Here is a 13,342-nt window from a genome sequence, read left to right on the forward strand (position 1 = left end):
GGGGTAGCGCCAGAATCTGTAGACTCTCCTCTGGCTGTGTTTGCAGGTGAGGCGGACACGCTAGAGGATGTTATAGAGATGCTAGGTCTTGAGGTGGCCCGTGATAATTTCGGGACCGCTCAACACCAAGATCCAACTTTAACAAGGGCATGGGAAAATGTGAAGGTCTCTGAGGGAAACCCAGTGTACCCAAGGGCTCAAAATGTGTTTCCACATGTGGCAGTGCAACAGGGCATGCTATACCACATTGACAAGATGCGAGGAGTGGTACAGCTAGTGGTACCCAAATCCTTTCGTCAGGTGGTTTTAGACCTGGCACATAAACATCCCTTGGGGGGCCACCTGGCTGGAGAAAAGACAAAAGACCGTATTCTGCAACGTTTCTTTTGGCCGGGTCTGGTGGGAGATGTAACTCGGCACTGTCAATCCTGTCCTACATGCCAGTTGACCGCGCCTATGACACATTTTAGAAGCCCCCTGGTACCCTTGCCAATAATAGAGGTGCCCTTTGAGAGGATAGCAATGGATATAGTTGGTTCATTAGTTAAATCTGCCAGGGGTCATCAATACATTTTGGTGGTACTGGATTACGCCACCCGTTATCCGGAGGCTGTACCCTTACGGAATGCCAATGCAAAAGCAATTTCAAAGGAGCTTTTGAACATGTTTTCTCACACAGGCATTCCGAAAGAGATACTTACGGATCAGGGGACCCCCTTTATGTCTCATATTCTCAAAGAACTATGTAAATTACTAAAAATCTCCCACCTGCGTACCTCAGTGTATCACCCTCAGACGGACGGTCTGGTCGAGCGCTTTAATAAAACCCTAAAGGGGATGTTGAAAAGGGTAGTGGATAAGGACGGGAGGGATTGGGATACCTCCTGCTATATCTCTTGTTCGCCATCCGAGAGGTACCCCAATCCTCCACGGGCTTTTCACCTTTTGAATTGGTCTATGGGCGGTGTCCCAGAGGCCTGTTGGATATTGCCAAGGAGACTTGGGAGCAAGAGGTGACTCCTTACCGCAGTGTAGTTGAACATATAACACTTATGCAGGACAGAATTGCGGCAGTTATGCCAATAGTCAAAGAATGTTTGGAGCGCGCACAACGCGCCCAAAGCAGGGTGTACAACCGAGCGGCTATAACACGAGTTTTTCAACCCGGGGATCGAGTGTTAGTCTTGGTACCTACTGTAGAAAATACATTTCTTGCAAAATGGCAGGGGCCATACGAGGTGCTGGAAAGAATAGGTGAAGTGAATTATAAGGTACACCAACCAGACAAGAGAAAACCCCAACAAATCTACCACGTAAACTTGCTTAAGTCCTGGCGGGACAGAGAGAGTCTGGTAGTGGAAACTACCCTTGATAGTGGGCCTCGAGTGGCACCAACATCTGAGGTAAGTGACCCCCAGATAGTACCACCAGAGGTGGGTATTGCAGACACGCTATCCAAGACCCAAATACAAGAAACCAAGGAGTTCGTACAGAGAAATGCAGATATATTTTCAGAACTACCTGGCCGTACTCACCTAATTAAACATGACATTGTCACCGACCCTCAGACACGTGTACGGTTAAAACCGTATCGAATTCCTGAGGCTCGGAGACAAGCCATTGCCCGGGAAGTAGAGAAAATGCTGGCGCTCAGGGTTATAGAGGAGTCCCGGAGTGAGTGGGCTAGTCCTATCGTGCTGGTGCCCAAGCCTGATGGGACTATCCGGTTCTGTAACAATTTTCGCAAGTTGAATGAGGTATTGAAATTCGATGCCTACCCCATGCCAAGAGTTGATGAACTTATAGAGAGATTAGGTTCAGCCAGATACATATCCACTATTAACTTAACAAAAGGTTATTGGCAGATTCCCCTCACTGACTCTGCCAAAGAGAAAACTGCCTTTGTTACGCCACAGGGACTATTCCAGTACCGGGATATGCCATTTGGTTTGCATGGAGCCCCAGCCACCTTCCAACGACTAATGGATATTGTCCTAAAGCCCCATGTCCAGTATGCATCCGCATATTTGGACGATATTATTATCTTTAGTGATAACTGGGAAACTCATTTGCCAAAGGTGCAAGCTGTCTTGGACTCTCTAAGGACTGCCGGCTTGACTGCCAATCCAAAGAAGTGTACATTGGGGTTGGAAGAAGCTCACTATCTGGGATACATCATTGGTAGAGGAGTTATAAAACCTTAGGCAAACAAAGTGGACGCCATTCAGAATTGGCTACAACCGGTCACCAAAAGACAGGTCAGAGCCTTTTTGGGGATCGTTGGTTATTACCGGCGGTTCATTAAAAATTTTGCTACCATCGCAGCCTCACTCACGAATCTTACCAAGGGGTCAACCTCTGTCCAATAAAGTGGAACGCAGAAGCAGAGGACGCCTTTCAAAGGTTGAAAAAGGCTTTATGTGACCAGCCAGTGTTGGTTACCCCAACCTTTACACGGGAGTTTATTGTTCAAACAGATGCCTCTGGTGTTGGCCTCGGCTCTGTGTTTTCACAAGAAGTGAACGGCGAGGAACACCTAGTGGTCTATCTAAGCAGAAAACATACGGAGGCAGAACAAAAATACAGTGTGGTTGAGCGAGAAGCCTTAGCTGTGAAGTGGGCCCTGGAAACCCTGCGCTATTATTTAGTAGGACGCCGATTTAGGCTAGTGACGGACCATTCACTCCTGACATGGATGTCCCAGGCAAAAGAGGGCAATGCGCGGGTGACACGCTGGTTCTTGGCGTTACAAAATTTAAAATTTTCAGTGGAGCACAGAGCAGGCACGGCGCATGGGAATGCAGACGCGTTGTCTAGAACGCACTGCTTGCTAAGTCATTGTGTCAGACCCCACGGGCTCGAACAGAGGGGGGGAGTATGTGAGATGCCAAGGGGAGAAGTACTAGAGAACAGGTATGTTTCCCCTCGGTTCATTTCATATGTCTCCATGTATTGATTGTGGAGCGGTTGGCCCATGCAAATGGGCTGGAAAAAGTTGGGAAAGTTATATCTGGCTCAGCAATAAGTTAGTCACTGAAGTCTGTTTATTTCATTGTAATTTTGGGCTCGTTTTTTCCTGGAGCAATCAGTAGGAATGGCAGTGGGATTGGTTGTTGCCTTCTCCACATTCAATCCAGGGTTTTGATTCCTCACTGGATCAGCTGAAATAATCAGGAGGGATTCAGAACAGAGAGGCTGCTGAGGAGAGGTACAGGCTCATGGCTGCTGGGGCTGAGACTCCATACCTCCACTGGCTGTGCTGAGGAACCCACACAGTAAGAGAATACCGTTTTGTTTGTTACATAGGTTTATTTTGTAGTTAGCATTCTGTTGTTAGTTAGTGGCCAGACGGCCTTAGACGTTTATTTTCCTGTTTTTGCATGTGTAACACTGAGGGATAAGTGTACACAATAAACACGGCAGTGGCCGTATCTGTTTGGAACCTGCCAGTCTGCCGCTGTCATCTGTGAATCCATAGCCACTCGCTTGGACCAAAGCAAAGATCCCAGCTGAGCTATATTCCCTGTCTCACAACTGGTATAATGAGAACATGCATTTAACATTAGAGCAACAACTAAATGAGCCTGGTGTCAATGTTTGGGGTTGTATTTCAACTTTTGGTGTTTTAGGACTAATAATTTTTGATGGAACAGTCACAGGAGATAAGAATCTCGAAATTCTAATGAATCAAGTTGTTCCCCAGTTACAGCAACAGCCTAATTCAAATGACCTTTATTTCCAACAAGATGGGTCCCCTCCACATTATTCAAGAGTAGTCTGTGGGTATCTTGATGAAACATTTCCTAATGAATGGATTGGCCGAAGAGGCCCACTTGATTGGCCAGCACGTTCACCAGACTTGACCCCAATGGATTTTTTATTTTGGGGAGTACTCAAGGACAAAGTTTATAGTCGAAAACCAAAAAGTGTCAGTGATTTGAAAATTACATAAGAGAAGCATTTCAAGAAATGAATACCCAAAGAGACTTGTGCAAAAATGTTTCTCGAAGCATAAGAGGCAGACTTCAAAGCTGTGCAAATTGTAATGGAAAACAGTTTGAGCACCTGCGTTGATAAAATTTAAGGGCTTTTGTATTATTGTTCAGAATAAAATTTAATTGTCAATGTTATGCTTGTGGTAGTAAATATAATTTTTTTTATATTTTCTGTCCATCTGTCCACTTACTTTTGGACCACCCTGTGTATATATATATATATATATATATATATATAAAAAATTATTTTGAACTAGAATTGTAAGGAAAATATAACAGCATCAAGTAAAAAAGGACTATCCTTGTCAGTACTATTTTTGTCCTGAAGAAGGGGGATGTGACCTCAGAAACCCATTGACCAGTATATAGCATTCTTAATAAAGACTTGGATGAATTAATTGCCGTTTCTCAAGTGGTGACAAACGCGGCGAGAAAAATAGTTTTTCCCTTGATGTTCCTACCCACCTTGTCTTTCTGAATGCTCTATGACTGCTGTGAACTGGAGATAGCCTCCACTATGTGCTACCAAGCTATCTCCAGGTCATAGAAGTAATGTTTCATACTGCACATGCTCAGAGGCACCTGTGCAATTAACATCCTAGGACAGGCTTCTCTCAGTGTAAAAAGACAACTGCCATTTTGATGCACTACAGTCATTACTTCCCCAGACAAAACTAATGTGAATAGTTAAAGGTATTTACAAATGTATTTTTAATGACTTTTTTTAATACTTATTTCCTTTGTGGAAAAAACCTCTATGGGGCAGAAAAAAAATTGACCTTCAAAATATAGACTAGATAATCTGTAAAAACATTATTCTAATGTGTATTCTCAACTTTTTTTTAGAATATATAGTAAAAATACTAGGGGTCATTTACTAGTTAAACCCAGACCTGTTTTCCAGACAATCTACGTTTAGCTGAACTATACAGTAGGATTGGTTTTTCCCTACATTATTTTAAAGGGGATGGCCACATTGTCTTGTCACCATCACCATGATGTTTGTTCAACCATGTTAAACTGGCTATGTTTTACCTTGCATGAACAAAAATTATGAGGTTGTGAGTTAGATACAACACTGTCCACTGCTATTGGAGATGGGGTTATGTCTGTTATCGAGGATGTTTTGGAAGTGTAATAGTCACTTCTTGGTGGTGGAACCAGACAGAGTTTATATCCATGAAGGCTTCTATACCTATCCTGGTTGTGATGCATCACTGCTGCTGAAAACATTCACCTAGTGGACCATGAAAGACATCTCAACTCTTCCTGTCCATAGTTGCTGCTCCAAGTGTCCCAAGTGTCTATGGTGAATTTGGAGATCAAAGTCAAGTCAAGAAAGTGGCCCTCTTTTTTGTGCATGTGAGAGCACAGAGAAGGCACACTTTTTAGGGAGAAATAATGGCGGCTAAGTATATTTGTCGCGGGCGGGGAGGAGGGTGTCAGCACACCGCTCTCGCCCCCTTCTGCTCGGGTCCGGCGGCCGCTGCTCAGTGGTGGCTCGAGCCGTAGGCCGGATCCTGGGGGTTTCTCGAGCGGCACTCCTCGCCCGTGAGTGAAAGGGGGTTTGTTGGGTGCGGGGATTGTTATAGTTCGTGACGCCACCCACGGTTGTGGTGATTTCACCACCGCTGCTCAATGCGGGGGTCCCGGGGATGGTGATGCGGAGCAGCCAGGTGTTGTGTTGCCCCTCCGTGGGCAGGGGTTGGTGATCCCGGGGCCCGGTGATGGTTTGTGAGGTGCGGGGCCTGGTGGGCGCAGGGACGCGGGGGCAGCGCTGTGCCTTGCGGCACTGTGGTACTCACTCAGCCTGAGACACGGACACAGTTTGTACGGTAAACCAAACGGCTGGTAGGACGGTCCCACAGACGGCTGCACCTGCACTCCCGGTAGGTGACGGTGATGTCCCTCTTCCTTGCACCTATGGTTGACTTGTGGTAGCGGTGGATTCCCTCCGGTTACCCGCTCCCCGACTACAATCTGGGCCGGAGGAGCTCTACACTTTGCCCGCAGGCGCTGGCCCTGAGAAACTGGTGCCTTGGCGGTGGCGGTGTCTCTCTGCTTCAGGTTGAGCTGTTGCCTTCACTCGGGACTTGGTTGCTGGGGGATCTACGTCCCCTTCACTGACGGATTCGGCAAATTTGGCGACTCCTAGCCTTGCCGGGGTCCGAGAGGCCCCTGCCCTGGTGCTGACTGTCCTTCGGAACACTGCTCCAGACCACCGGGCACACAGCCAACGGGGTCCTTCCAGGAACTTCCAAACGGTCCCCCTCCAGACAGTCACCGCCGTCGCTGACCTTGCTGTTCTGGCCCTACACAAAGCTGGACCCTTCAGGCTTTCCTTCCTTCTTGTCACCTCTCTTGCTTTCCTCCTTTACCACTTTTCTACTTCCACTACTTGTTTACTCCTTCACTTAGCTCCTCACTCAAGCTCTGTTGTTTACTCTTGCCCTCCCCAGGCTACTCTCTTTCACGTCCCTCACTGGACTGCCTGGTACTTCCTGCCTCCAGAGCTGTGATCTCCTTGGTGGGCGGAGCCAACCGCCTGGCCCACCCCCTGGTGTGAATCATCAGCCTCTGGAGGAAGGCAACAAGGATTTGTAGTTTAGCTGTGATGTGCCTACCTGGAGTGTGGGGTGTGGTGGTGTTGTGACCTGTGACCCCTGGCTTGCCCAGGGTGTCACATTCCCCCTTAGCAAAATGCAGACCGTCCGCGGGCTGCCGTCCTACACCGGTTTTATTTTTCTGAAAAAGATAACATTTGGAAAATCAACATATATACATTTTTAATAACTCTTCCCAAGACGGGAGGCACATTTACTTTTAACGTTGCAACGGTTTACGGTTACGGTTTCCGCTCTCTCCCACCCAAGCAACCTGGCCCTGATGCTGCCCCTAAAACCCAGGCAGCACCCCTTGACCCACAGTCCAGCACACGGTACCCGAGCGGGATCTGTCCTTCCCTCCAGAGGGTAGCCACCGGTTCCTTTGGTGGCTGGGCCCCAGCCTGCTCTGCTGAGGGCCCTCCCTCCAACCTGCCTCTCCGGAGGTGGCATTGCGGAAAACGGTAACGGTAACCAACATATTTACAAGCCACTAACGTCTGTGGTTGCCCTGCAAGTTCACGGGCTTGTCCATGGATAGTTCCCATGCATTTTTTAAACGGTCCCCACGGGGACAACGGTGCCGGCTCCGGCCGGTTCAATCACTTCAGACAATCAGGTAACTGTTCAGTAATTATCATTTTCATCATTTTTCAAACTTTCAACAAACAATGGTGGTCCCAACGGGGACTGGACAACGGTGCTCCGCTGCCCTACTCCGGTCCTTCTGCTGCTTCATCTGAGGGAGGGGGTGCAGGGCTCACCTTGCTCTCTTTGCTGCTCCTGAGCTTTACATCCAGGGCAAACCACCCCCTCTCTCCGCAGTGTCGGGTGTACCGCACCATGTCTCCCGGTATGAGGTTACGGCCAGGATGCTCCTCGGGCAGGTGGGCATTCACATCCCGCCGGGCTACAAACACTTCGGCCTCCAGGCCCGGTTCATATATAAACCCGTAGCCCCGGCGGACATCAAACCGCCTCACCTGCCCCTCGTACAACGGGCCCCGGACACGGAAGGTCGCTTGCCGAAGATTTTCTTTTTCCGAATGGCTCGGGCCACCAGCTCGGCTTTCCTTTTCTCCCTCTCAGCGATCTCCAGGCCCAGCTTTGTCGGCTCCCTTTCCCAATATGGCGCTTCTGCCAGCTCCGGCACACGGGTCGGGCCCCGCGGGACATCCAGAACGTTACCCACTGTCAGGAAGGTGGGCGGCGTATCCCGCGGTGTCATGGCCTTGGGCGCTGCCCTGCAGCAACAACCCGGCGCCACCTCAGCCGAGGTGTGGGGGATGGGCATAGGGGCTTTCCGCAGCTGGGCCTTCGGCTCGGAGGGGGTCAACGGCTCCGGCTCGGGAAACTGCTCGGGGACTGTCTCTGGCACAATCTTCGGGGCCTTCCATGGCAACACCTCCGGTTTGCTACGGGCTCCGGCTACAGGTCGGTCCGCTGGGGCGGACGGGCTGGGTATCGCTACCAGTTGCGGTGGTAGCAGGCCTAGTGGCGGGGTCACGGCCCCCGAGACGGGTGGCGAGGGAGGCAACGGGGGGAGAGGGCTTGGACCGGGTCCCTCAGCCGCAGCGACCGGTCCCTCCGGGACATAGGGGCGTGGGTCACTCACCCTCCCTTCCTCCGCTTCCTCCTCGCGTCTCCGCACGGTGGCTATAACGTCCGCCATGTCGGTCTCCCACTCCTCCAAGAGGAGCTGCATCTTGACCTGCAGCCTTAGGTGGAGCTGCGCGGTCCGGATTTCCACCCACGCTGCGGTTCCCGGCGCGGGGGGCCACGGTGTTTCGGGACGGCATCCACATGATGACTTTCTCTTTTCTTTCCAGGAACGGTATGCTTGCAGGGTCCTGGCGTCCCTGCTTTTATAGCCGCAGCTACATGCAGCCAGCCGCCATCGCGTCCCCCTTAGCTCTTTCCGGCCCCTCCTCTCTCGGGGCGGGGTCTTGGCCTTCGCGCCTCTACTGCTCGAGAAGACGCTCGAGCGGGAACTTTTCGCGCCAAAGATTGCGGCTTCTGCAATTTTTCTGCTGGATACCTCCGGCGGTAACAAGGCGCACCTCTACCAGACGGCAGAGCGGTAAGATCCTGTTCATGACGCCAAGTTGTCGTGGGCGGGGAGGAGGGTGTCAGCACACCGCGCTCGCCCCCTTCTGCTCGAGTCCGGCGGCCGCTGCTCAGTGGTGGCTCGAGCCGTAGGCCGGATCCCGGGGGTTTCTCGAGCGGCACTCCTCGCCCGTGAGTGAAAGGGGGTTTGTTGGGTGCGGGGATTGTTATAGTTCGTGACGCCACCCACGGTTGTGGTGATTTCACCACCGCTGCTCAATGCGGGGGTCCCGGGGATGGTGATGCGGAGCAGCCAGGTGTTGTGTTGCCCCTCCGTGGGCAGGGGTTGGTGATCCCGGGGCCCGGTGATGGTTTGTGAGGTGCGGGGCCTGGTGGGCGCAGGGACGCGGGGGCAGCGCTGTGCCTTGCGGCACTGTGGTACTCACTCAGCCTGAGACACGGACACAGTTTGTACGGTAAACCAAACGGCTGGTAAGACGGTCCCACAGACGGCTGCACCTGCACTCCCGGTAGGTGACGGTGATGTCCCTCTTCCTTGCACCTATGGTTGACTTGTGGTAGCGGTGGATTCCCTCCGGTTACCCGCTCCCCGACTACAATCTGGGCCGGAGGAGCTCTACACTTTGCCCGCAGGCGCTGGCCCTGAGAAACTGGTGCCTTGGCGGGTGGCGGTGTCTCTCTGCTTCAGGTTGAGCTGTTGCCTTCACTCGGGACTTGGTTGCTGGGGGATCTACGTCCCCTTCACTGACGGATTCGGCAAATTTGGCGACTCCTAGCCTTGCCGGGGTCCGAGAGGCCCCTGCCCTGGTGCTGACTGTCCTTCGGAACACTGCTCCAGACCACCGGGCACACAGCCAACGGGGTCCTTCCAGGAACTTCCAAACGGTCCCCCTCCAGACAGTCACCGCCGTCGCTGACCTTGCTGTTCTGGCCCTACACAAAGCTGGACCCTTCAGGCTTTCCTTCCTTCTTGTCACCTCTCTTGCTTTCCTCCTTTACCACTTTTCTACTTCCACTACTTGTTTACTCCTTCACTTAGCTCCTCACTCAAGCTCTGTTGTTTACTCTTGCCCTCCCCGGGCTACTCTCTTTCACGTCCCTCACTGGACTGCCTGGTACTTCCTGCCTCCAGAGCTGTGATCTCCTTGGTGGGCGGAGCCAACCGCCTGGCCCACCCCCTGGTGTGAATCATCAGCCTCTGGAGGAAGGCAACAAGGATTTGTAGTTTAGCTGTGATGTGCCTACCTGGAGTGTGGGGTGTGGTGGTGTTGTGACCTGTGACTCCTGGCTTGCCCAGGGCGTCACATATTTAAGTGAAGCTAATCGCATGCCCTACTTTCTTGGAAGGCAGCCAACTACTGGAAGAGGTACATTAGTGACAATATCAGCAGGAACTTGACCAAGTAGGAGTTTAGTAGATGACTGATAGTGTAACCTGTTCCCAAGACACACAATCAGTGATAGACACTGTACATAGCGGTGTGAGAGAGAATAAAGGAGGAGTCTGATTACAACAAACAATACTTGTGGATGACGATGGTGCTGATGGCACCAATCAAAAACTGCTTAAGGATGTAGCCTAACTATCTTAAAGATGAGCATAAGGACAAGGTGTGGGAAGACAACTGAAGCTTTACTCAGATTGCTACCAGATTGTTTCAAATATAAGCAGGTGATGTCTCTACATGTGCCTGTGGAGAGTCATAGTTCATACTCTAAGGGGTACTTTGCATGCTGCGACATCGCTAGCCGATAGTAGCGATGCCGAGCGCGATAGTCCCCGCCCCCTCGCAGATGCGATATATATTGTGATAGCTGCCGTAGCAAACATTATCGCTACGGCAGCTTCACACGCACTTAACTGCCCTGCGATGTAGCTCTGGCCGGCGACCCGCCTCCTTCCTAAGCATAGCAGGCGGCCAATAGAAGCGAAGGGGCGGAGATGAGCGGGACGTAAACATCCCGTTCACCTCCTTCCTTCCTCATTGCAGGTGGGACGCAGGTAAGGAGATGTTCCTCGCTCCTGTGGCTTCATACACCGCGATGTGTGCTGCTGCAGGAGCGAGGAACAACATCGTACCTGTCGCTGCAGCTAAATTATGGAAATGACCGATACTACACAGATCACCGATTTTCAACGCTTTTGCGATCATTTATCGGTGCTGCTAGGCTTTACACGTTGTGACGTCGTTACCGGCGCTGGATCTGCGTCACTTTTGATTTGACCCCGACAAGATCGCAGTAGCGATGTTGCAACGTGCAAAGTACCCCTAAGTCTAGACACTCAAAACTTATTTTCCACCTGCAAACTTTGCAGAATACCAAAGATATGTCTGTCAGCAATAAAGAACCCCCCTCTGCAGTAATCCTGGGTCAAGGGTCCCGTGCCGTCCAATCCGGATCCAATATCATCTGATCGGTTTGCTGGAAGGCAAAGCGATCAGATGATGTGTCAGGTTCAAGGGCCTGAATCACATGACACAGCAGCTGATTGTATAAACGGCTTTTATACAATCAGCTGATGCATCAGTGAAAAAAAAACCAACAAAAAACAAACTACTCACTTCTGTGCAGACTCCTGTCCGACAGCAACAGCTGATAGTTTAGCCGGCCGGGCGGTAAAAAGCCGGCCTCACCGCTCGACTTTTAGTGTCAGCTGATTCCGTCAGGTGATCGCATCAGCTGATCATCGCAGGTCTGAGAGAGAGAAAACAGAAAGAAAAGAGAAGAGAGAGAGGGAGAGGGAGATAGAGAGAGAGAGAGAAGAGAGAGAGAAGAGGCAAGAATAGGAGAGAAAGAAGAGGAGAGAAGAGGAGAGAAGAGAGAGAGAGAAGAGAGAGAGAGAAGAGAGAGATGAGAGACATGAGAGAGATGAGAGAGTAGAGAGAAGGAGAGAGAGAAACGAGAGAGAAGAGAGAGAGAAGAGAGAAAGAGAGGAGAGAGAAGAGAAAGAGAAGAGAGGAGGAGAGAAGAGGAGAGAAGAGGGAGAGAGAGGAGACAAAAGAGAGAAGAGGAGAGAAGAGGAGAGAAAAGAGAGAAGAGGAGAGAAAAGGAGAGAAGAGAGAGAGAAGAGAGAGAAGAGAGAGGGAGAGATAGAGAGAAGAGAGAGAGGAGAGAGAGAGGAAAGAGAAGCGAGAGAGAAGAGGAGAGAAGAGAGAAAGAAGAGGGAGAGGAGAGAGTATAGAGAGAGAGGAGAGAGAGGAGAGAAGAGAGAGACAGAGAGGAGAGAGAAGAGAGCGCGAGAAGAGGAGAGAAGAGGAGAGAAGAGAGAGAAGAATGAGAGGAGAGAAGAAAGAGAGAAGAGAGAGAGAGGAGAGAGAAGAGAGAGAGAATAGGAGAGAAGAGGAGAGAAGAGAGAGCGAGAAGAGAGAGAAGAGAGAGAGAAGAGAGAGAGAAAAGAGAGAGAAAAGAGAGAGAGGAGAAAGGGAGAGAGAAGAGAGAGAGAAAAGAGAGAGAAAAGAGAGAGAACAAGAGAGAAAAAGAGAGAGAAAGAGAGAGAAAGAGAGAAAAAGAGAGAACAAGAGAGAACAAGAGAGTGAGAGAAAAAGAGAGAAAAAGAGAGAGAAAGAGAGAGAGAGATGAGAGAGAGAAGAGAGAAAGAGAGAAGAGAGAGGAGAGAGAAGAGAGAAGGGAGAGAGAAGAGAGAGAAGAGAGAGAGGAGAGAGAGAAGAGAGAGAGAAGAGAGAGGAGAGTGCAATGCAGCCTCATTCCGTGAACTGCTCCGATTTTAGAGGTGTGGCCCACGGCTCATGTCGCTGATGTCCGGCTCCTCCCCTCACTGCATAATTAAATTCAATTAAATTATAATTCTAAATAAATTAAATTCTTTACGGGGGCGGCCAGGACTTGAACTTGTAAACTAATGCTTCCTAGGCAGTAGCTCTAACCATTGAGCCATTGCCTCTAATGAGAAACATAGGAAGATTTGGTCATCTTGACCTCTGCATAGCAGAGTGAAGTCTCCGGTGACAGCGCGGCTCACTTTAGGTGCTGCGTGGAGAGGACACAGATCTCTCGTGCTCTACGGGGCTCCCTGTCATCTTCATATAGCAGAGCTGACAGTGTCATGTGGATTATTTCAGACCTGGATTGTTGTTTGGGGATTAATAAAGAGGTGAATGAGGTGTTTTTTTTGTCTTTTATTCCAAATAAAGGATTTTTCGCTGTGTGTGTTTCTTTACTTTCATTTACAGGTTAATCATGGAAGGTGTCTCGGGGAGACGCCTTCCATGATTAACCCCGTTATTACCTCGATTACCACCGCACCAGGGCAATTCGGGATGAGCTGAGTAGAGTCCCGGGACTGTCGCATCTAATGGATGGGGCAATTCCGGTTGGCTGTGGGGTGATATTGTTAGGGTGGTGTGCCAATAACATGGCGCTCCACATCCTGACAATAACAGCCTCCAGCCGTGTGGCTTTATCTTGGCTGGTATCAAAATTGGGGGGGACCGCATTTTTTTTTTTTAAATTATTTCTTTATTTTTTGTACTACACGATATAGACCTGCCCACCAGCAGCTGTGATTGGTTGCAGTGAGACAGCTGTCACTCATCGTGGGGGCGTGTCTGACTGCAACCAATCATGGGCACCGGTGAGCGGGGAAAGCAGGGAATACCTGATTGAATAATGAAGCGGCAGCCATTTTCAAAAGAGGAAAAGCCGCCGGAGATTTAT

The sequence above is a fragment of the Anomaloglossus baeobatrachus genome, chromosome 2 (genome assembly GCF_048569485.1).
Source record: "Anomaloglossus baeobatrachus isolate aAnoBae1 chromosome 2, aAnoBae1.hap1, whole genome shotgun sequence".
Lineage (NCBI taxonomy): Eukaryota > Metazoa > Chordata > Amphibia > Anura > Aromobatidae > Anomaloglossus > Anomaloglossus baeobatrachus.